Raw genomic sequence first — 21,254 nt, forward strand, 5'->3', positions numbered from 1 at the left:
GCCAACTGCTCCATAAAGTCATTTCCAATTTGCAAGACGATCTCCAGTAGCTAGTCCTCCCCTCCCCCTCTTTCTCCGCCGCCCGCCTCCCTCCCCTGCTCTCTCCCTCTCCCCGCAGCCAGCAAAACCTGGCGGAACCAGCAGGCTACGAAGCAGCCCTTCCACATGCCGCAGTCCGATGATCCGGTAATTAATCCTCATAATGACGATCTGAAAGGATTTCCAGGGCCCCCGGGAGATCCCAGAACTCTCTCTCCCCTACTGGTTGTGCATAAGCTTCGGATGCGACAGTCAGTCCGCATGTCCCATCCTGGCCGTGCCCCTCACCAGCCACGTGACCTTGGCCGGCGGCTCAAGCTCCCTCTGCCTGCCACCGTTTCCTCATCAGGAACACGGAGACACGGAGTCTATGAAGAAAGGGAACAGCTGACACTCTGGTACAGACCTAACACTCTGGTTACGAAACGTGTCCCATGAACAGACACAGTGATAAACCATTCACCTGAATTACCTTATTTAACCCAACAAGTGCTGGGTTGACATTAAGTCTGTTTCATTACAGTCTAACGCACTCGCCATGAGCCACACAGGTTCACCACCCCAGCGGCGGTGACCAGAATGTCTGGATAATGGAAACCCCTATCGCCCGGCTCGGTGAGATGACAAAGACCGTCTTCCTCAGGGTTACAGTTAATCCACAACTCTCGTGCTCCGATGTGCTTTTGAAATCAGAATTTTGGGGGCTTTAGGAAGATAATAGAGCCAACGTGATAAATAAGGTAGCAGTTTGGAACAGCATCCTATGATCAGAGACATTAACGTTTTGGCAATAAAATATATAAATATTCTTCCCAAAGAGGACAAAAAGAGCCTCACATCATCTCAAAAAATGTTTTATTGCCAAAAGTAGATCAGGATAAGTAAAAAGTTTGCCATCAAATGTGTGAGGAAAGAAAAAGCAGACATGTTATTTTCGCTTGTGTTTCCGAATTCCAGATAACGGTTTACTACACAAGAACACTCAAAAAAGAAGCAGAAAGTTAGTCCGAGTTCTGACAGTAGCTGCTGTGTGCTCTTGGGCAAGTCACCAAACCTCTCTGATTTCAGATTCCTCTATAAAACGGGTGATTACTGCTGCACCCCCAGGTTACGCGGAAGCAGCTGTGAAGGTCAAATGAGGTCGGAGCCATCGAAGCATTTTGAAAAAGTGACATATTGCAATCCAAGCTGTATGTTACCTTTTAAAAATCATTTTAAAGATTGTTATAGTTTTTTCTTTTTAAGATTTTATTTATTTGTCACAGAGAAATAGAGAGAGAGAGAGATCGCGCACAAGCAGCGGGGGCAGAGGCAGAGGGAGAAGCAGGCTCCCCGCTGAGCAAGGAGCCCGGCTGTGGGACTCGATCCCAGGACCCTGGGATCATGATCTGAACTGAAGGCAGATGCTTAACGGACGGAGCGGCCCAGGCTCCCCAGGATTATCAGAGTTTTAATCACGCACCGCAGCTTTCTGTTTGAAAGGCAGAGTGTGGCCAGCACAGCACGGGCTCCCACTTACAACTTCCTCGTATCCCTTTGCTGCTTCTTACACAACAGGAAGGATCATCACACACACGACGGCTGCACGACTGCCATCTTTTTCTGACTTAATCTATAAAAATCTCCTGACGAGCTGTTGTGTCAAATCAGTGCAGTCACTCAATGCCCCAAAGACATTTTGAGCTTCGATGAGGCGAGCAGCCCAGGGGTCAGGTGGTTCCAAACCTGATTTCCCAGCTTCTTCAAAATCAGCCCTCGTCCCCTTTCTCTGGGGTCCATGGAGAGGCCCCAGCCCCGCACGCGGCCCCAGCCCGGCCTCTGACTTCCCGTCTAGGCCATGTCACGGCTCCTCCGGTGACCAACTCCAAGTCGGCTGTGCCGAGTCAGACTTCGGAGGGCAGAAGATGGCTCGTGGCTGTATCCGGCGTCCTCCCTTCCAGAAGGTTTTCTTCTCGGGGGCCTCAACCCCTGCGTGTCCCTGCCACACACCCCCGGCCGGCTGGTGCCGCCTTTGCGCTGATGTCGAGCCCCTGCTGCGGATGTCAGTCCAGCTGTGACAGCCGAGTCCGACACCACCCCGGCTGACCCGGTAAGTCACATCTGCCTGCTTTCCCCCTGCTGTGGGGCCCCTCAGGAGCCCGGGCCAGAGCCCATGACCTGCTTCCCTCTTTGCATCTCTTTATGCTCTTTGAGCTGGAGGAGCCTCCATGGCTGAACGATTTGTCCCATTAGCCATGGTTCTAGAAAATTAACCGTGAATGTTCTCCAGTGTCCGCGGCCACCCTCCCACCAGGGAGCGAGGACGGCTCTAAGCTATCCTCTTTTGATGTTAACTTGTGGAAACAGAGCCTTTCTGGCCACTAAAATGCAGTGCGGTGGGTGTCTCATAAGAAAGAAATTGTCCTAAGTACTCTCCTCACTAGACCAGGAGGATCCACCGAGTAACCCTCACTATACGGTAAAGCTAGTTATTGTTCTCAACAACTGAAGGGCCTTCTGTGGGGGAAAATCCCAAGGTCTATGACCTTGGTCTGTGTGTGAGAACAGCAGCGTAAGTGTAATATAGAGAACACTTAGAAGCTGAAATTCGTCCTCAAGGAGGCTACAATCTAACAGAGGAGACAGATGGAGAAAACGGATTATTACAGGACTCTCCACTCACTACATAAAATAGTAAGTAGGGGCCGCGATGGAGATTGCCACGGGCTGCTACGGGAGATCTAACAGTGCTTAACCCGTCCTGAAGGTCAGGGAAGGCCTCTCGGAGGAGGTGATTTATTGATGTTTAAGTTAGTGAACTCTGGATCTCAGCTTTCTCATTTTTAGTGCAATTTAGATTACCTAGATCTACATTTGTAGTAAACAAACAAACAAACAAAACCAGCATGTAGATGATTCTTGATTGAGTAAATAACAGTTACAGAGACATGATCTGTTGGTCTCCACATGGATGTAGAAGCTAATGTTCTTAAAGCAGAAAATCCTTTTTACCCAAACGTGCCACCAAGAATCTCTTGGCCGTGCTGTTCCCTACCGTATCGCCGTTTTAAGACATGCCAGAGTCTGGAGAAGGACTGGTCATTGTTCGGGGCAGCTGTTTTTTATCGGCAACTTCCAGAGAACAAGTTCCACCAGTCCAAGAACAGGCTGGGTTTCTAAACACGTGTTTTTCTTTCTCCCTCTTCCTCATACCATGTCTGGAGCCTTGATGTCACAGGACTCTTCTGACTAGAGGAAACATTGTGTCCCCAGAGCTTGTACTGCGTGGTGACAGCCCGACGGCTACAGAGGGACGCAGCGAGTTAACTGAGTAGGTCAAATGTCGAGGAGCTAGAAGACCAGGCAGGGTTCACACTAGGTCAGCTGTTCAACACGCATCCATTCCCCAGGGGTGGCGGCAGATGGTCAGGAGCGAGAAACAGTCCTTCCCTCAAGGAGTTCGTGGTCTCCTTGGAAAGACGAGACTCACACAACCGGGGAAGCGAAAGGGTAATGGAACGCAGCCAACGAACAAGCGCAGAGTAACGGGCCGCGGGCAGACCATCGCGGAGGGAAGGAAACAAGCCCCTTGGGACAGAAGGCGGCACCCGGGCTCTGAGGGACGGAAGCAGAGCATGCGGATGGAGGAGGGGTCCTGCCAGTGAGAGCGCGGGAGAATCGAGGACGCAGAGGTGAGCAAAGCTGCGATCTGCCCTCGCGGCAGCGTAGAGCCCAGCGGGCCGGAGCCCAGGGTACGCTCGGTATGAGACCCGTCCTGTGCAAGGCTTGTTCCTGACCCCAGGTGAATCTGAGGGGGTTCATTACCTCACCCCTTTCCTGGCCCTGGACAAAACTCTTACCTTATAAGGATATTCTAGAAATACAAAAATACCGTTGAGCCCTATTGATTTATGCTATCCTAAGAGTCCTTCAGTGTTTCCAGACCACATACGTTTATAGCCTATGATTTACTCCTATGAAGAATCTAAAAATTAAGTCTAAAATTATGGTAAAGTTCAAAGTCTTTGATGTAATGTGGGACTTAACAATAATGTAAGAATATCCCTATCCTGATTCTGAGTTGAAATCAAGATGAGGAATAAGGGGGCGCCTGGGTGTCTCCGTCGGTTAAGCATCTGCCTTCGGCTCAGGTCACGATCCCAGGGTCCCAGGGTCCTGGGATCCAGTCCCGCATCAGGCTCCCTGCTCAGCAGGGAGTCTGCTTCTCTCTCTGCCTGCCGCTCCCCTGCTTGTGCTCTCTGTCAAATAAACAAATAAAATCTTTTAAAAAAAGAAGATAAGGAATAAAGATCTTGATTTTCTGTTTGAACTGAAACAAAGGGAATTCATCATCTGGCCCAGAAGAGAGTGGCCCGAGCTGGGCGGCTCTGTAGATCTGTGAAGGTTTCCGAAGGAGCCAAGCTTTTGTAGTCATACAAAAGGTCATCTTTCCGATTTGCTGCTTGAGGGCCTAATAATTCTGTCTCTGGACACATGCATAATATTGACTCTCACATTCTTCCCGCCATAAGTCATCAGTTGAACTCTGGACTGCACGAGTCCACTTGAACTAAAACAGGATCCGGTAAAACCCATCATGATACTGTGATCCAGGAGGAATCACTCCTTAAAAAGGGGTTTACCTTTCTCAGAGAGCTATGAAGACACCATAATACCAAAAGTACATATGAACTGAGAAGGGCTAGGACTTGACCTAATTAGTAGATTTAGAATGTTGGGCTTAATATTGTGATATGTAGCCTATATGGTCCTTACTTTCTTCATATATTAAAAGAGAGAGACAGAAAAGAAAAAGAAAAATAGGTATATTTATACTGAACTCTATCAGTTAGGGCCTAACCAGGAAAGAAGAAATTACTTCAACGATTTCTAATAGGGGGAATTTAATGCAAATTAAATTAAATGCAAATTTAATTTGATTAAACCGGTGGTGGAATCCGGAAGCCAGGTAGGAAACAGTGGGGTAATCCAACGATGAGTAGGAACAGGAAGCTCTACCACCTCCTGGCTGGGGAGACCACAGGAGGGGAATATGTTACGGGAACCTAGGGACAGAACCACCAGGTAGACGCTAGAACCGTGGCCTGGCAGTCCCTTGGGAGCTGGAGCTGAAGAGGAGGCACAGTCCTAGGCAGAGAGACGGAAGGAAGACCCTGGCGCCCTCTCTGCCCGCACTCAACATCTCTACCAGTGCCCCCATGCCCAAGCGTGTGGACAGGAGAAGCTAGCCGCGGGAGTCCGTCTGCGACACGGACCAGAGCACGGGACGGGTGAGGTGGGATCCGGGGCCAAGGAGCCCAAGACTTGCCCGGGATTATCCGATTCCATGAGGCGTCGTATGAAAACATCCACCCCAAGGCCTTGTACACAGTGAGCTTTCCATGAAAGTGTGTTTAATAGGACAGCAGCGCCCACACCGAGGGCCTAAGGATTCACAATGTTACTAAATCGAGAGGTACAAAGCCTGCTTATTACTTTTATTTTTCAGAAATCGTAGAGAGGAAGGAAGGAAGGAGGAAACTTTGGCAAAAACGTGTCAAAGGAGAAGCCACAGATGGTATTTATGGTTTTCACCGAAGCGTCTCAGTTAAATTAATTACTTGTCTATTAAATCCTTAAACTGGCAGCTCTTACTGTCTAATGTGATCGCTTCATGCAGAAACCGCCAGCTACACCAGAACAAACGACGTGCTGATGCCTGAAGTTGCTCCCGACTCTGCCACCCGAGATGGCTCCGTTGCATCAACGGCAGAATGATGAAAGCATCTGAGGTCAGTCCAGCCCGTAGTGAGCTCCCAGTGTCGCCTGAATCGGTATCAGGAATACACATTCTTCCAAAAATCTGAAGTATACACTGGGCAAAAGAGAAGGCATTTTAATTCTCTCAGCCTTGAAAAGAGCACTTTTCCAAGACGATTTCCTTGAGAAATGCATTTGTCCGTACTGTAAATGGACAGTGAAGAGACCTGCGGTTTGTTTTAGGTTTTCTCTGTGCATCACGCACACAGGTATGTGTTTTGAATATAATTCAGGCTGGGTTTCTGGCTCACACACTGTCTGGGGAGCAGCTGGTGATTATGCACATTCTCCCTCATACGGGGCCATAATCGTCTTATTCATGTGGTACTTTTAATTCATGCCCGGTATTGTTCTAAACACTTCATATATATAAGCTCATTTAATCTTCCTAACAAATCGACGAGATAAGTAATATCATATTTACCACTTTAAAGACGAGGAAACTGAGGCACAGAGACGTTATATGTGCTGTGCTTACCAAGCTTGTAAGTGGGAAAGTGGAGGTCCAGCCCTGGCAATCGGGCTCCAGAAACTATGCCATTAGCCATGGCACCATGAGGAGGACAGAAAAGGGAGCAGATTCTTTTTTTTTTTTTTTTCAATTTATTTATTTTCAGAAAAACAGTATTCATTATTTTTTCACCACACCCAGTGCTCCATGCAATCCGTGCCCTCTCTAATACCCACCACCTGGTACCCCGACCTCCCACTCCCCACCCCTTCAAACCCCTCAGATTGTTTTTCAGAGTCCATAGTCTCTCATGGTTCACCTCCCCTTCCAATTTCCCCCAACTCCCTTCTCCTCTCCATCTCCCCATGTCCTCCATGCTATGTGTTATGCTCCACAAATAAGAGAAACCATATGATAATTGACTCTCTCTGCTTGACTTATTTCACTCAGCAGAATCTCCTCCAGTCCCGTCCATGTTGCTACAAAAGTTGGGTATTCATCCTTTCTTGAGATACCACCTTACACCAGTGAGAATGGCCAAAATTAGCAAGACAGGAAACAACATGTGTTGGAGGGGATGTGGAGAAAGGGGAACCCTCTTCCACTGTTGGTGGGAATGCAAGTTGGTGCAGCCTCTTTGGAGAACAGTGTGGAGATTCCTCAAGAAATTAAAAATAGAACTTCGCTATGACCCTGCAATTGCACTCCTGGGTATTTACCCCAAAGATACAGATGTCATGAAAAGAAGGGCCATCTGTACCCCAATGTTTACAGCAGCAATGGCCACGGTCGCTAAACTGTGGAAAGAACCAAGATGCCCTTCAACGGACGAATGGATAAGGCAGATGTGGTCCATATACACTATGGAGTATGATGCCTCCATCAGAAAGGGAGCAGATTCTAATGAGGAAAATGACAAGTCGTTGTCCTCTTACTTTTATAAGGATGACTTTCTGGACTGGCTCCCACTCCCGCCCCGCCAGCTTAACTAGTCCCCCAGACCCTTCTCCCCAGTCTACCCACAAATGGCCTCCATTGTTCTCATGCCCACCAAGCCCCCACAGGACCCTTGCAGTGCCAGCGCATCTGCCGGAAAAGCTCATTTGTCCCCTCTGACCGGTGGATCCCCCGTCCCCTGGATCTCCAAACCAGCTCTCCCCGGCTACTTACAGGCTCCCACAGTATAGAACCCCTCTCTTTCCTAGCCCCTCTTAGAGGGACAATTTGACAATCTGTTCGTATGATTTGTGTCTGCTTCGCTTCCTGGAGTCTCTCCAGGGTCTAGAACATAATGCATGTTCAAGAAATATTTATTGACTGACATATTGATTAATAATGGTCTCTCCCTAGACTGGGAGCTCCGCGAAGGAGGAGAGCCTGTGTGTCCATGCGTCTGTGGAACGCTCCGCAGCCAGCTGAACTCCTGGCACAGACATGGTACCTACTGCGCAAGTGCATAAAACTAGGGTACAGTTTCATTATCGCTATGGCACTCAGTGACATTGCCTGTGGCCCTTTAAAATAATTAATAAACCTCTGATCGTGCTCATTTCCAAACCTCGGGATGACTGGAACACAGAGATCTTGCCACTGCGCCGTGTACCCGCACGTCTAATGGAGCAGAAGCGGGACTTCAGAGATGGCCCCCAGCGCTCTCCTGGCCCCTCCAAGGCTGGACCACCTCCCTGGATGGGAGCTCGAGGACCATGTCAGCGCCACGGAGTTCACCTCCTCCAGCTACAGCTCCCGACCCACTTCCACTGCCAGCCCTCACCCCTCCGCGGCTCCCCCTGCACTATCCAAGCACTTCTAACAAGCGTAATTAGGGGAGGGGAGAGAACATTTACGAAAAAGCATGAAGACTTAGGCTGACAACGTCTGACAACTTAACTTCTTCTTGAAGTGAAAAAATGATAAAGAAGCCTCCTGCCCTTTCTCTGTTGGTCCATCGGAGGGTTTTCTAGAGCTTTGGGACCCGTCACCATTGTCAACGGCCCCTTCTGAAAGCTGTATGGACCTGCTGTCGCTGGGCTCCATCTTCGTAAGTGAACGAAATCAGAGCTGTCTCTCTACCTCAATTTGTAGGATGTGGCATTCTGCCTTCCCCATATCAGCAGGAGGCAAAACTTGCCATTCAGGGTTGGAAACCATCCCTGACCCCTGACCCAAGGAAAGCACAGGGCCTGGAACTCTGGCGTTCGGGTCTGGAAAGGTTACTGACCTCTGGCCCGGAAAGCAGGCAGCGGCCGCAACCACGGCTGGAGTCCGTGATTACGGCAGATTCCTACCATGCCTCTCTTCTGCGAGCCGAGATCGTCTCCGATACAGCTAGGAAGATAATACGGACGGCTAGCGACAATGAGAATGCAATCTTTATATCCAAACATCCTTTAAATAATCTAGATACAAAAATCATACAATAGGATTCTGCTTAGATGAAGTATCTAGAATAGTCAAACCCACAGACACGAAGGAAAATGGTGGTCGCCGGGGAGGTAAGCAGGGCACACGGGGCTGTCATGTTATGCGTACGAAGTGTCCGTTTGGAGCCGTAAAAAATCCTAGAGGCGGATGGTGGCTGTGCTGCACAGCAGTGGGAATGGACTTCATGTCACTGATCTGTACACATAAAAAATGACTCAAATGGTAAGTTTTATGTTATATATATCTTACTCCATTATTTTTTTAAACAGGAGGCTTTGTAGGGCTTGGCCTGGGCATTTTAATATCTGTTCAGTCCTTTCCCACATTTTCTGGTCATCAGTTCCTAAGGCTGAAACAAACAAACCAGAAGTTCCCGAGACTTTTCCGCTCGAGCGATTTCCTTGGTCCTATGTCTACTACCCCTCAATCCGGGCTTTAACATGATCATTTCCTTGTCAACTGGACTATGTTACCCATCCAAATAACCCCACAATTCAGTAGTTAAAAATAACAAAAGATTATTTCGTGTTCTCTCTACATATCCAAAATGGGTCCATAAGAAGGTTTGATCAGGGACCAGGATTGCTGGAGTAACCCCGACCCAGCTAGCAGGAAGCTGAACACTGCAAAGCACACTCTGGCTTTAGAGTTTCTGCCCCCCTCCACGCACACCGGGTTGGCCGACGCAGGCCTAAGTCCACACCTAGTTCAAGCAAACGGTGGGGCAACTGCGTTCCCACCATGGACCTGCAGGGCAAGCCCTCGTGCACACTACAAGGTCCTTCTGACCCCTGTAGCCTCTCTCTAGGTTTTACAAAATCTTTGCATTATTTCCAAAATTCAGGTTAGTGATAATTTATATTATAGCATAATCTATGTAATTATCCACATATCATTATATACATTATGATCTATAGTATAATCAGAAGGAAACAAAAGCTGGTCTCCCCATCAAAAGACATCTCCAGCATCCCTCCACACGCTTCCTTCCTACAGTTCAAGGACAGCCAACGAAGGAGCAGGAACCTCACCTCTTTCCATGGCCTTTACAGCCCTGTTCTAACCTTGAGCCCAGGAGTTAGAGGAGCCCGGCAGCCTAAAAAGACATGCTGCTACCTGCTTTATTTGAGGAGGGAAAAAAAAATGTTCGTCTTGGCATCAGAGGAATAAAAACTCCCAAAGGAAATAAACTGATCTTTAAGATTTATTTATTCTAGGCTTTCTGACCTCGGAAGACTCTGAGAAGGTCGAAACAGATTTTAGATGTGCCGGAGGCTCCGTCAATTCGCACAGACGCCCTTCATCCTCCAACACGGTGGATTCAAGGGCGACTCCCAGGCACGAGTCCCCGAACATTCTATAATGGCCGGATGAACACCCTGTCCGAGAAGAGCCATCCTGCCCGGCCCTCAGAAGACAGCAGCCAGCTCGGGGGTCCGTCCGAGCCATTCACTCAGCCTGCACCAGAATGAGAGGATTCCGCGGAGGCCGGACAACACGTTAATGCGCAGGACAGACGTCAGCACGGGCAGACAGGTGGGGACCCCTGCGATACCCACATTAGATCGACTAACAGAGCCTTCACCGGCTACCCTTTTGTCCGCACAGTTTGCCTCTCTGCGGTCACGCAGTCCACGTTGGGAAGCTCAGGTCTCCTCGTGCCTCGTATCTTCGCTCAATAAATCCACGTATTGGTGCAGAGGGAAACCCTGGGCCAGCTCTGTTTTGTCTTACTTGTTAATGATAGCTTTGGAAAGACTTTCAAGTATTTCTGGCAGATTGAGCAAGATGTTATCACAACCATCAGCGAAAACAGAAGAGGAACAGCGTGAACTATAAAATGCAGTTTCGATGTTGACAAAATACCAGTACCAATGGCGTAAGCCGGCACACAAGCATGTTCATTAACTACTTATTTCATTTTTATTGTTGCTTCCTTCTTGTGATCCATCAGATCACATAGAGAAACGTCTCAATGCCCAGCGGTAAAGTCCGCTGTTGTTTGAAGTTCCCATATGCACTGGCAAACTCTTATAGAAAGACTCGTTTTTATATCGATCAACAACAACAAACTTACTCATCCCTACAATTACTAGGATTCAGATTCTAGGAAGGGATAAACCAAGGCACTGAGAGACAAGCACTGAATTGTTTCATCCTGGAAGTCTATAAACCAAGGGCAGTAACTCTGATAAAACGGTGGGTTTTGAAGTCACGGATCTAGATCTAAATCCTCGCTGTCATTTACTAGACGCAAGATAATGACCATGTCATAAGGCACATTAAGTCTCAATTTCTTCTCCCATAAAAGGAGGAAAACAGCATCTCCTTCCTGTAAGCCCGTGAATGAAATGAGATGCATAATCCGTACTGAGCCCCTAGCGGAACGCCTGGGCCAGAGCCGCGCTCAGCAGAGGTGGCGAGTTATCGCTGACCGGGCTCCATAAAATTGTGAGGAGCGGCATTCCTTGACTAAAATCTAGTCATGCCTTGAAAGTTCCCTGAGTGTCCAAGACGCAGAAAGACAACCCAAATCTGACTGACATTCACTTCTCCAGCCCCCAGGGGCATCATTTTCTGGCTTCACAGTCTGTTCACCTGGAAATTGGGGGTGATGGACCTAGAAAACCTGGCTTCGGTGTCTGTCCCGATGTGCCCTGGAAGCAGCGGTTCTGTCTGTAGAGATTATCCCGTTACTTGCACTGCAGGGAGAAGTGGGCACGTTGCTAACAAAGCCGTCCCTTTGCACTCCGGGCTTCCTGAGATCTCTCAGTGTTTCGGAGCGCGGGACCATAACACCCCGTGATGTCAATGCATTAGCGACAAGAATGAAATTTAGAAGAGATGGGGGAGGGTTCCTGTGGCCTCCCCGACTGACTCGTAGCTTTTGCTCCTGCTGGTTTGTAAACAGAAAGACCTGCATTTAGATATTTACTAGTATCTTCTCCTTCTTACGACGAACGGCGTCACCATCACACGTCTCCAGCCTTGTAGCCCAGCGGATGCTCTGAAGCTTCTCATTAGGAAGTTACTCCCCACGTGGGGTGCTCAGTCTTGTCTGCAAACGAGAACCATCTGGAGAGCTTCCACAGGTTCTGATGCACAAGCCACACCCAGACCAACGGATGCTACTTCCCCACACATCCCGGCGTTTTAGGTCTGCCCGGGCCAGGCTGAGAGCCGAGGTCAGACTCCACGCCGTGCACACGCCCACACCGAACCTGATGTCACGAAAACAAAGAAGCAAGCCCAAACACCGAGCTGTCATCAGCGAACGCTGCACGTTGACCTGACGAGCCAACAAGTCCACGCTGCGGGCAGACCAGTGTGCACGTCCGATCGCACGCAGGCGCGGATACACGTGTGTGTGCAAACACACATGCACTTGCACATGCCCATGAACTCACACAAGCACACGCACAACCTCTGCCTGCCTCGCTCCGCTGTGACGTCCCGTGGGAGAGGCACCTCTGCCATCGCTCCTCTCAGGAGTTTACCGTCTGCCGCCGTCTCACACCCTCCGCGGATGGTGTAGGACAGTAACTCCTCACAGAACTCCTCGTAAGATTTGAGATCCAGAGAAACAGGGGGAGGGGCGGCGTACCAGCAGCCGGGTCCCCAAGTCGCCACCAGAGCACAGGACATCGCAAGGAGGGATAACTTCTTCTTTGTTACTGGGAAGACTTCAAATCAGCAGCGACCAGCATCTTACGAAACGGAGAAGAGAAACTTGAACCCAAACTTGTATTTTGAGGACTTCAACTTAATAAGGGTTTGGAGTGTTGGGGCACCTGCATGGCTCAGAGGGTTGAGGCTCTGCATTCGGTTTGGGTCATGATCTCAGGGTCCTGGGATCGAGTCCCACATCGGGCTCTCTGCTCAGCGGGGAGCCTGCTTCCTCCTCTCTCTCTGCCTGCCTCTCTGCCTGCTTGTGATTTCTCTCTGTCAAATAAATAAAATCTTTACATAAATAAATAAATAAATAAAATGCCTGGAGTGTTCACGCCGGGCTTTCAGCTTTCGGACCCGGCAGTTACTGAAAACACGGGAGGCCCCACATTTGTCCTTGGGAGCCAAGCGCACGTTCATTTCGGAGTTCTCTCCCTCTGCCCCAGGTCCTTGCCCTGCCCCTCCCTTCAAACCAGTTTGTTTGCATAGTTTTGCCTGAAAAACATCTTTGTATTTTCACTGGCCCAGTTCTTGGCAACAGAGTCTCTTGCTGTGACCGGGGTTGAGAACGGTAAGGCGGACGGAGGCCTTGCGTGTGGACCCTTTCCATCCGTAAGAAGCAGGCTAGGGTACCTGCTTCGGAGATGACAGCGGAAGCCGCGGAGGAGGCCAGTTGGGGGCAGGGGTGGAGAAAGTCACCTGCCGGGAATGACCTGGGGCCTGCAGTGGTTGGTTAGACTGATTCAGCTCACACGCGCGTAAACACAAAACAGCTTCCATGTGAACGTGTAACGACACACTAGCCGGGGAGGGGGCGCGGGTTAACGTCTCTCCATGGACCCCACAGAGGACGAGAGAGCTTTGGGGTGTGAGAGCCAAAGCCCCGGGGGTTGGAGGCCCATGACAGACGGCGGCCACCGCACAGGCCACAGCACGGCTCTTCAGCCTCCTGGGCCCGTCCTCACCGGGGGGCTGGGCTCCCCCCCCTCGTGCTCCCTTTTCCCGATGCCTCTTCAAGGTGTGTAATTACTGGGCCGGCTTGAGCATGAGCAGACGGGTTTTCTCTTCAAGATTCAGACACTGTCCTTTAGCTTTCAAGTCCCTTTTGTGAGCAAATTCTGGTCTAATTTCACAGACTTTCAGCCTAGTCCTTACCTTTCTTCCTTGAAGACTAGACTTGTCTTCCCTTTAAAAAGGCTGTTTCTCCACTTTCCTGCCTTTCATTACTGTCACCAGCAGCTTATTGCAACGACGGCGAGACTACATTCTCTCGTCCTGGTGGGTGTCAGGTGGCCTTTTCGTTTCCTCCTGTACCAGTTCCTCTCTGTGACTCAGTTTCCTTATCTGTTAAGAAGGCATAAGAACAGTGTCTTGGCTTGTAACTGTGAAGATGAACTGGCTAATTTACGTAAAAACCCGTAGAACAGCACTTCTAACGAGCCAGTGCCGGCCCGTGCTGGTTGCTTTCTGCGATACGTTGTTGGCTTGGAAACACACGTGGGGTCAGACGGGTGAAGGGTGAGGCACGGGGAAACCCCAGCGATGATGTGGATTCCTCCCTTATACACAAAGTCCATAATTTTATTGCATGACAAGTTCCACTTCCAAAACATAGATTTTTGAATTACTTCCTCATAAGGCCATTAGTGACGCTGTATTTGTGGACATTTTAGTAGTTTTCCACCGCCAGCGTTCAAGGTGGCAAGAGCGGCCCCGTGATGCAGAGCCCTGAGCCGGGTGGTGGCTCTGCCGGAGGTGCCCAGCGCCATCAGAGCACGCGCTGCAGTCAGTGGCTCCTGACCCACAGACATCTGAAGGCTCCGCAGACACCCCTAGCAGCGTGGTTGCCTCTGCTGGTTAAAGAACTTTTATCAGACCCTTGGTACCTTCTGAAATGTGCTCCTTTAATCCTCTACATCCACATAATTTATGACCTGTTTATAGCCTCCCCCACACCGGCTGCTTTCCTGTGCCCTGCCTTGGGTTAACTCTTCATTGTTCAGGAGATGCTCTTTCCTTGTACTCTGATGACCAGTTCGCCTCTGCCAGCCGGCCCCAGAGGGCTGTTATCCAAGCACCTGGCTGGTTTGATCTGCTCTACACATTCTTCCAGGACTTGTAACAAGGCATTAAAAAAAAAAAAAAAATAGTGGTCAGATGCTCCTTTTCATTTCCTCTTCTCAGTGGCTACGCCGATTGCCCGTTTTTGTGTCCTTCAGGAAAATAAGATCCATAATGAACCACCCTCAGACTCAAGGAAGAATAGACCTGATCAGACGCGGGGCATGGAACACTCAAGATATTTTTCCATCTTCACTTAAATGAACTTACAACATTCTTCGCCTGCCTATGATCGTCCAGTAAATGAACGTCACATTTTCTCAGCAGTGCGCCCACAGTTTTTCGTACATTATCCGTATGGAGCTACCTATACATTCCAGGCACGGTATTAGGAGCTGGGGACAAGCCAAACATGGCCTCGGCTCACTTAGACCTTGTATCACATCCTTGGCCCCGAGATAACTAGGAGAAGAGAAAACAGAAATCTTTCTCCATTTTTCATGTGCGTTAGGAAAGTCCCGTTTTACAAAGCTCCTTTTTCTTAGGCTCGGCTTAAGCTATAAGGCACAATTACAGTATTTGGACAGAGGCTGCCTTCCTAACTGTACGTGTACTACACAGATTGCTTCCAGCTCTAAAAGCAAATCAGATCAAATTGGAGTGATGGAGTATTAGCGCAGCAGAGCCCTAGCGTAAACTGATCTGACCTACAGCTCCTGGCTCATCATGAATAGCCCTAAGTAGTAATGAAGAGCTGGGGTATGGAGCCAGAGGGAGTGTGGTGTTAAAAGTCAGCTCTACCACTCACAAGCTGCATGATTTGGGTAACCTCATTCCTCTCCCCGATCCTTTTTCTCCTTCTTCCCTGTAGGAGGGGACAGTACCAGCGATCTCACAGGGTTGTGTAAATAACCGATGCTGAAGCATTTCCAACGCAGTGTGCTCTGGTGATGAACACTACGGCAGGTGTCACTGCGACCGTCGTCATCGACACACGCGGAATCTACGTGTGGCCGCGAGGAATCTCACTAGAGCTCACTGGCTCCCACGCGCTCTGAGAACAGGGTGCGGGACCAGCTCGCCCAGCTGGCGAACAACCTACCCACCAGCCAAGCAGCTCTGCGGAGCTGCTCCCTCCTGTCAGTGACCGTTGATGAGCAGAATCTTGGCTAAGAACCCTTGCTAAGAAAAAAATGCCCATCACATAAGAAAGAGAAATGCATGTGTCTTTCCGTGAAAATATAACTTGGGAGAGGCCAATGCGCAGTGCAAACATTTCTGTATTTGTAATTTCGGGGACTATTCAGAGACCTTAAACATATTCCCTGAAGACACCAATGTTTTGCTTTACAAATCATGTTATTATTTTACAATCCTTGTTACAAAGAGGATGGCTTTCGCTAAGTGGAAGTGAAACACAATTTCAGATTGGCAGATGAAAATAAAAAAAAGTCACTGCGCACTTCTTCCTCAGTTTGACGGGGAGGGAGGCAGCCAGGACTTCACAAACACACAGGAACTCCTTCCACTTTACAACTTCTGAAAACTCAGGAGATGAGTTTCAACTTCATGAGATGCACCACAACTTCAAGAGAAGAGTAGACTTCTCACCTTCTAGCTGCTCAGACACCATCAGTGGCTTTGTGAACTGTCAGCTTTGGTAGCAAGTCACAGATCTGAGCAGATCCATAAAGAATCAGCAAAGACTTTTCTAGAGATGCTTGTCAGAAGTGTGCAATCTGGGGGCACCTGGGTGGCTCAGTAGGTTTTAACCTACTCTGCCTCTGCCTTCAGCTCAGGTCATGATCTCAGAGTCCTGGGATCGAGTCCCACACCGGGGTCTCTGCTCAGCGGGGAGCCTGCTTCCTCCTCTCTCTCTGCCTGCCTCTCTGCCTACTTGTGATCTCTGTCAAATAAATAAATAAAATCTTAAAAAATTAAAAAAAAAAGAAGTGTGCACTCCAGTCTTCATCAAGGACCCTGTCTTAGCACAGGTGATCTGTGGCGTCTAGCTCCAAGGCCGTGACCCCCCAGCTCACCACCAGTGACTGAGCGTGGTAAGGAGAACAAGTATGAGAGCCAGCCCATGCCTGCCCCACGAGGGTGTGCTTCGAAGAGACACCCTTGCGCAAGAAACCCATCCACCTGCCTGAGACTTTCTCGGACTGTGCTACAAGGCAAGAGCCCGTCTATCCAACCTTCATTCCCTCTGTCCTTCCACAGACGTCAAACTGCACTGTGGTCCGAAGCCTCGTCTTGCCTACAATTTCTCCCTTCCCCTTGTCTTCATGGGCATTTCCTCCCGTCTTGGCTGCTTTTCCAAGGATCCAAACTGATACTCCTTTCCACCAGCTGTGACTCAAAATATTTGGGTATTTTAGCCTCCAGATGGTAAATCCATTAGTAGTGGCTGCTTGGAGCACTGTCTCATGAAGATTTCTGAAGCCAAGTCTGGACTCCAAGAAAAGTGTGCTACGACTGATTATCAATGTCTCCATGGGCACAGAGGGTGAAGGAAGGCACATATACCGTGTATCTGTCCAACACAAGCATAGGGGATAGTCCGGGCGGGCCTAGATATTTGAATGTCCCTACCTAGGTTGTTCAGTGTTATAAAATTGGAAAACTGAAAAAGTTGTAAAACTACAACTAAAATGCAGAACTCTAAGCTTACCTCTAAACATCTAAATGTCTCCTCTGGTAAATGGCAAGCCAAAAGAGAAGCAAGCTACCTATTTCTAAGACTCAGTTTCTTCATCGATGAAACATGACTTAAAATACTTCCGGCCTCCTGAACTATTATGACGTTTCAATGAAATTACGCTAAGAAGGCTTGTAGCATAATATATGGCATTATGGAAGATGTTAATGACTAATATTATGATGTCACTTGGGACATAAAACCACGATTTCAAGGTACATATCTTTATATTTTTATACTGATTAATAGTTTTTTCAAGACAGCACAGCATGGGATCCTCATGCATTTAAGTAAGGGATGTGATAAACTCAACGGAAGTAATAACATGGTTGGATTCTCTCCTCTTCCTCTTGTAATGTGGGAGGCTCACATTGTTATTAAATGCTCAGATCATTTACGTCGGGTGTAAATATCTAGGTGGTGAGACAAAGAACATTCTTTGAAATAGGGAAGGCTACCTCTTTAGTTTTTCCTCAGTGATAGTCTCTCAAGCATAGTATCATAAATCAACAATGAACATACGGCACTCCCTACATACTCAATAAAAAGTTCTCATCAAAATCAATAAACTCTTAGAGTTCGTAAGAGGCATTACCTTTAAAATTACAGATCTTCCTTTTCTGAAAAAAATAATAATAATGTGTTTTTGGTCAGGACTCTCAGCCAGTTCTCACGTGACTAAAGAACTTCCCATTCCTGTCCATGAGCGCCTCCCAGCCTGTCCAAACCACCCCTAAATGCCCGCACACAGGCACACACACACACACACACACACACACACACACACACAACACAATTCAGTAAACAGGAACTTCTAGTTTGTCCTCTCTTCCTCTGAGAACACCAAGCTATCAATCCTCAATTCTCTAAACTCCCTTCCCCGCCCCTATAAACCTGTCTATGTCCACACCCATGGCCACTCCCTTCCAGCGTCTTCCAGCCTAAGAGTAATCCTTTTTCCTGAAGCCTGATTCCTGCTGCTCAGCTGGAGGCTGGTTCCCGGAACACTCCTGTCCGCTTTCCATCCCTCCGTGTGCCTGTGCCGGGCCCTTCGGCCACCGCCTGCGCCTATTAGATCACCTCATTTCAAAGAACCGTCCGTCGACCCCGTGTCACCTTCTTCGCTCCTCCCTATCCCGGGCCAGACAGTTTCATCCCCCGCCCTCACGGACTCGCTGTCCTCCAACCCCTACGGTCTGACTTCTCATAAGAACTCACTCCCTCTCACCACCCTGGAAAAGGGCACCACTGACCTGATTCGTAACCCCCTGGACATTCTCCATCTTAAAGTTCCATGATTGTTTGGAAGTTTTTGACACTGCTGACCCCTCCTTTCTAGAAACTTCCGTCATTGTTTTCTGTGTTGTCACTGCCTCCTCACACTCTTCTTTCTTTTAATACTACGCTTTCTTGGTCCTTTGAAAACGTTTCTCCCTCTGACCATTCTTTCATTAGTCATGCAACAATTGGTTCCTGAGCACCTACTATGTGTCAGGTGTCCTGCCAGGGATGGGGGAGATGGTGAACAGACTCAGACCTTAACATCAGCACCTCAGCACAACGGAAACGAAGAAGCAATGAGTCCATTGCACTTAATGTCGTAGCCCTAAGCAAACATCCAGAAGGGGTACTTTTCCTGGAGAGGGGATTATTTTGGAGGTGGGTCTCTCTGCATCTGCTAGACGCAGAGAGCTGATCCAGGGAATGAGGCCGGGAATGTTCTAGACAGGGAGACAGTATGTACGAGTACCTCGAGGCTAAGATACCCCGTAAGTTCAGTGAATGTCAAGGGCTTTAGCCCGGCTGGTGTGCACGTTGCTAAGAGTGAATGGTGTGCAATGAGTTTAGAGAGAGAAACAGTGCCCTGACAATAAAGGCCACTGGCACGTCTGCTGTTACCCAAATGTCTACACTTTCTAATTTCATTCTTTCCTGCTTCTTCGGCCACCCTTTGATGCTTATGAGTCCTAAATCCGTAACACTGGTCAGGATGTCAGCCCTCAGCACCGGGCCCTTGTGTCCAAAAGCCGATAGCTCACCTTCATCTGGGTCTCACAGGCACTTCTAAAGTACTGGAAGCAGAACTCATTATAATTTAGCCATCTCACTGCCAAAAAATAAACAAAACAAAAACACATATATCCTTTCTATATTCTCTATCTCAGTGCATAATATCTAAAATCCTAAATAAAGCGAGAAACCTGAGAATTACCCCGAATCATCCCTTTTCCTACTACAACACCCAGGCAACGAGTAACGTTCCCTAAAATAAACCTGATGAGTATTTCTGCTAACTGTCTCCTCCTCTCTTTTCTCCACACCTGAGGGAGTTCCGACCCTGCCTCCTTCCTCGCCTGGACGGTGGCTCTTCCCCGACAAACCCCTCTGCTTCGAACCGGAGAGTGTCGGGTCTGTCCTCTATGAAGCGCCTGGAGTGACCACCTAAAACTGTGCTGCTCCGACTGTAATGTCACACAAAATCACCTGGAGAGCCAAAACATGCATTGTTAAGGCCCAAGCAGTAGCTCCGCATGGGCCGAGAACGCCTATTTCTGTACAGCTCCGGGCGCTGCGAGTGAGGCGAGTGCAGAGACCACGGAGGGAACAGGACTGACCTGAAGCAAACCTGACGAGCTGACTCCGCCGCGGAGAAGCCTCAGGCCTCCCCACCGCTCTCGCGGTGTAACTTGCAAATACCTCACTTTCGGACTTGAGACCTTCGTGATGGAGCCACCGCCAACTTGGGCCACCCTGCTTCATAGCTCTGCCGGCGGGTCCCCTGCACCGCTACCCTGAGCTCCCTGTGGCTTCCTGAATTGACTCTTTGTTCTTTGTTTGTTCTTGTGAGTCAGCTTGGAATCCCTGTCCCCAGCAGCCCTGGCTTCACTGCCCTCTCCCCGGAAAACATCTCATCACCTTCCAGTTTCTAATGTAGCCTTCAGTAGGGCCCTGCACCTAAGCTACCTTTCTACCTTGTCCCAAAAGAACTGACAATTCTCTCTTCTATGATTCCTTTGCTTTCTGTGCTTATATTTATAATTAATTCATAAACTCTTCACTGTATACCTTCATGTAATTCTTACTTGTCTACTTGACTATATTCTCCAAGGGCAGGGACTGTGACTCACTCATATTTGCATGTATATATATAAAACACGGTACCCATTACCAGGCAGTTGCTCAATAACAGTCTGCTAAATAAATAAAAATTACGATAGTTACTGTTTATTAGGTACTTACTCCGTGAAAATCACTGTGCTAAGCACTGTACACACGCACACACAGACGGATTCGTCTAATCCTCACCACAAGCCTATGAGACGATACGTACAATCCCTGCAGTACCGAGGCTTATAGAATTTGAGTAACTTCCCCAAGGTCGCAGATCTAGTAAGTCACATATCTATTAAGTAACAGAGTTATAAACTGAAACTGTGTCTCATTCCAAGTTCCAACCACTTTACTCCTGGCCTTCCTGAAGTGTAACTGTGTCATCAAATCCGAATGCGGCCAAGGATTCCACCTGAAAATCACATTATCCTGTAGTGAAGAACCTCAAACATTTAATTCATTACATTAAGAAGGAATAACCTAAATATGAAAGACGCAGCTAAATAAACCAGAAAAATGCCACACATGGCTTATAAAGGTTTGTATCACTTATGTTCTTAGTACACTTTAAATTTCAAACAAGAAATTAATAATACAATACAATGAATATCTAACCCTTTGCCCCACACTTCGTAAGGAAACAGAAGGTCCCTTCGACTGGGGGGGGGGGGGGACGGCCTGACTCTACCCTAGCATCTCTCAAAGAAGATTAGCTCTTGGAGATGTTCCAGGAAAAACAAATGGTCAAATAAATTTAGAAACTGTACCACAGAGTCTGCCTCCTGAAGATCCACAATGAACGTATGTTAAGAACTTCTAGCAATTCCGCAGTTTTTGTTTTTAGGAAGTTATAATCCTCGACGGTCCCAAATGTATTTGAACTTAGAATCCTTAAGGACGAATGTCCTATCACGCGCTCTGGAGAACACTGGCTCCGGCCACGGTTTCTTGACTTAGAGTGAGTGACGGAAAGCCTCACGCACACCCTCCTCGCAACGC

The 21,254-nt window shown here is 48.5% G+C and overlaps 2 long non-coding RNA genes across 3 annotated transcripts in view; one reads left to right on the forward strand and one right to left on the reverse strand.

Moving 5' to 3' along the window:
* Window positions 1–21,254, reverse strand: part of LOC123390700 — a 194,446-nt gene that overhangs the window by 103,162 nt on the left and 70,030 nt on the right. The window lies entirely within an intron of this gene.
* Window positions 3,204–12,570, forward strand: LOC106004167. Of its 2 annotated transcripts, XR_001177077.2 has the most exons (5): window positions 3,206–3,710; window positions 5,528–5,596; window positions 5,699–5,810; window positions 7,640–8,935; window positions 9,931–12,570. It is a non-coding gene; the product is annotated as an uncharacterized LOC106004167 (long non-coding RNA). The 2 variants fall into 2 exon arrangements; XR_001177076.2 differs by having other exon boundaries at window positions 3,204–3,710; window positions 7,640–12,570.

Source organism: Mustela putorius, unplaced genomic scaffold (genome assembly GCF_011764305.1).
Source record: "Mustela putorius furo isolate JIRA1106 unplaced genomic scaffold, ASM1176430v1.1 tig00000040_pilon_pilon_pilon, whole genome shotgun sequence".
In the NCBI taxonomy this organism is placed as follows: domain Eukaryota; kingdom Metazoa; phylum Chordata; class Mammalia; order Carnivora; family Mustelidae; genus Mustela; species Mustela putorius.